We start from the raw sequence: 3,720 nt of genomic DNA on the forward strand, positions 1-3,720 counted from the left end.
GGGTGCGCTGCAGGAGAGACATTTGGAAGGAAGGAGAATGGCTGGAGAATCACTGGACTTTTTTTAAAAAATCTGGTCAAAGAGTCGTGGGGCAGCCGGGCGGCTGAGTGAGCCACCCCCAGTTCCCAGAAGTTCACGGCTGCCTTTTGGTCCAGCAGAAGCGGCTCTAGCATTTCACCCGGGACGCCGACCCCCTCCCAGAACAGCGCCGAGCCCGTCCTGGAGGACTTCCAGCCCGAAAGAGGCTGGGTCAGGTTTTTAAGTTACTCGCCTTTGCACCTGAACCTGCGTGGGTCTCCTGGCCAGGGGAGGGCAGGGTTCGGGAACGGAGGGAGGGACAAGGACGCCTTCCTGCCCTCCTGTCCTTGAGCCAACAGGCAAGGTCTGGCGAAGACCCTCAGGGGACCCCCTCAGGGGACCCCCCTGGGGGGACAGAAGAAGGCACGTGAGGGACAACCGGGTCTTTCACAAAACTTGAGGAGAGCTGATCTTTTCTCACGTGTGTCTGTCTACCGCTTCGTCCTGGGGGTGAGCCCGGCACAAAAACCACTGTGGGGACGAGGGAATGGGCCTGGGCACTGGGGGACAGTAAAAGGAATGCGCAGCCTGCACTGCACCCCAGAAATGCTACCGACTAAAAACGACTGAAGGGCGGTGAAAAGCCACGAGGTTCTGCCTCCCCCGGTGGTGCCACCCGGACTCCAGGCACAGACCCACCTGAGAGCCGGGGCCTGCCAGAGGCCCTTTCCAGAGGCCGGGCCCGGTGGACACATTCATCCCCGGAGCTCAGAGTCAGGGCAGGCATCTCACAGGCTGCGTTTCCCACCTCTGTTTCTGGAAAAGCCACAGGCGAGCTCTCAGCCTCCCCCTGCCCTGGGTCCTGGCCCTCTGACTCTTACGAGGGAGCTCCTGGTTTCAGGTTGTCACCAACGGACTGTGACCGGCCCAGGCTAATCAGAAGTGTACCAGGACATCCTCATTTGCATCTGTCCCAACCCATCGGAACCGTACAATTTAATTAGAAAACCTCATTTGCATAACATGGACGTCATTGGGAACCTGGGGGTGAACGTTAGGCGGGCAGTTGCCCCCTTTCCCCTTGGGGAGCACATGCTGGTCTCCAGCAGCGGCCCCATCGCCCCACTTTGCAGAGTGCCACCGGAATAAAGGCTCTCCTTGCCCTCTGCAGTGCCCTCTGGCTGTGTTGGCAATGTCAACCTGCTTTAAACTGAACCGCACTGCGGACCGCCTCCCGACTCGTGACCACGGAATCTCTCCACAGTGAGGTGAGACCTCGGATGGCCTCGGGCGGGCCCCGCAGACTCAAGCACGCTGGCTGGTTAACTGGCCGTGGAGGGTGGGCCCACGCAGGGGTATCATCGTTCGCAGGGAAACATGCGAACGGATACACGGTGACACCGAAACACTGTCCGGCAGGCTCCCAATGGGACCTCGCATCGGCCCGCCCTGCCCTTTGCTAAGTGCTTCGGGGGACCCCAGGGAGCACACACCCACAGCACGCTGTCCTTCCTCACATCCGGCTCTCTGTGGCCCGGGAGTCTAACGGTGGCAGATGCCTTCCACTACGTGCCATTGAAGGGGCAGCTGTGAGGCCTGGCACGTGCAGAATGTTTAAGTGGCACCGGCGTGGGCCAGGTGTGACCCTGTGCCCACCATGACAAGGGTTTTGCAGCCAGCGATGAGAAAGGAGGACGGACACTGACGTTCCCCGATGTCACCCGGCTGAGACTCGGCGCAGCTCCATTGTGAAGCCACACCTGGGGGCCAGGAGGGGGTCCTGGGCCGGGGCCCCTCCAGTCTCAGCGGGACCCCCTGGGGAGAAGCAGGGTTCAGCCTTCTCTGGAAAGTGGGCTTGCAGAGCCAGAGGTGTTTATGTAAATATAAGTCCCCACCCCTGGTCCCTGATTGGACTGTCCTCATGCAAATGAGGAGTCCAAATCGCCACAGTCTGATTGGTGCTAAAGGCACTGTCCTGCTTGGTGGGATTGGAGCTGCCCTGACTGGTCAGCAGAGATGCTGATGGGATACAGCTGAGCAGCTCGGAGTGGATGGGGGAAGCCTGTCCCACTGGCTGAAACGAGATCCCCAGCCTCCTCTCTCAGGGCTGCTCAGTGGCAGGGACACAGGGCGGGCGGGCAGCTCAGCACAGGCCGCTCCCCGAGGCGCAGGGGGAGTGAGAGGCCCCTGGGCAGCAATGGCTGCTGGGCTCAGCTGTTGCCCTTGGGCCAGGGGAGCCCCTGGGAGCCCCTGTGCCCAGGTGAGTCTCTTCCCAGAATCCGAGGACATCGGCCACTTGCCAGGGCGTCCTCCTGTGCTCCCCTCGTCTAAAGCTCAGATGTCCACCACGTGGGTGTTGCTGGCGTCTGCAGATGAAAGGCGTGAAGACAGCAAGTCGTGTGTCTGAGGTGGTCCTGCTGTGTCTGAGCAGCCTGGTTGGGGGCCACCCTCCAAATGTGCGAAGTGTGTCGGGTGTCCGTGTCGGCGCTTTCGGCTGCAACCACGCGGGCAGACCTATTCCGGCCACGCCAAGGGAAACGGGGCAGGACGCTGTGTTCTTGACTCCGAGGAGCCGTCCCAGTAACATTCTACCGTTTCCCAGCTGCGTGTCTGATCAGCGGTGCCTGGGCAGCCCTTGTCAAGGCAGAGCTACCGCAGCAATTTTGAGTCAGGAACAAAGTATTTTTTAAAAATCAATACAGTGAAAACCTTAGGCCAAGAGACAGTTCTGCAGCTGACGAGATTTATTAAAAGCATTCTCTTTATAACATTTACTAGCGCACATGATCCCGGTAGCAAATATATTTTACACGCTCATTTATGAACAGTGCAACTGTTCACTGGGGAGTGTAAATGTATGTGCAACATGGTACAGAGACTCTAAATGGTTCCTGACCAGTGAAGCCATGGCGGGTACTGGACATGGAGATGAGAACCACCCGCTGACACTCCGGCAGGTCCCCCAGACTGGCACGACCTTCGGGGAGCACCCTAATACTCAGGCCCAAGGGCCACTTGGCAGAGCGAACACCTATGAAAGTGCACACAGATGTCCGAGGGTATACAAGCTCAGACGCCAAATGCAAAACTGAAAGACAGGGTCCGCCGCGCTGCGCCGCCACGGAACACCCGGACCCACCGCGCGCTGTCTGCGGACACAGTTGTGACTCCACGGCCAGGGTTTCCCACGAGCGCCCCTGACAGGGACATCATCACATGCATTCCTGGCACGCATCCCTTCCCGCTGGTCACGTCGGGGTCACCCAGCCAATCACCAAGTGGCTTTCCCAGTTACACACAGGCTCGCGGTGCAAATGTCACACCAGGGCCTTGATGGGCGGTCCCCAAAGCAGAACATCATCTTTGTTACTTGATTGTAGATACAAGTTCTTTTTAAAACCGTGGCGCAGCACACAGATCTCTGTCCTTATTGAATCGTGCACAGACACTGCCTTCCCACCTTCACCACGCAAGCGCATAAACACAGGGCCCAGCCTGCATCTCGCGGCCCCTCTGAAGGCCAGGCATGACCGTGGAAATGGTCCCCTGGTTTGCCATCACAGTCTTCAGTCCTGTTCCGGGAGGGGCGTGTTCCAGGACGGACTGCACCGCGCCGGGGAGCCGCGGTTCACAACTGGTGCGCCACCACGTGGGCCAGAACAGGAGCGCCACCCATGCGCACACCCCTCCCTTCATGCCTGC

This window comes from Sturnira hondurensis, unplaced genomic scaffold (assembly GCF_014824575.4).
Source record: "Sturnira hondurensis isolate 20B ecotype Veracruz unplaced genomic scaffold, ASM1482457v3 Scaffold0018805, whole genome shotgun sequence".
NCBI lineage: Eukaryota > Metazoa > Chordata > Mammalia > Chiroptera > Phyllostomidae > Sturnira > Sturnira hondurensis.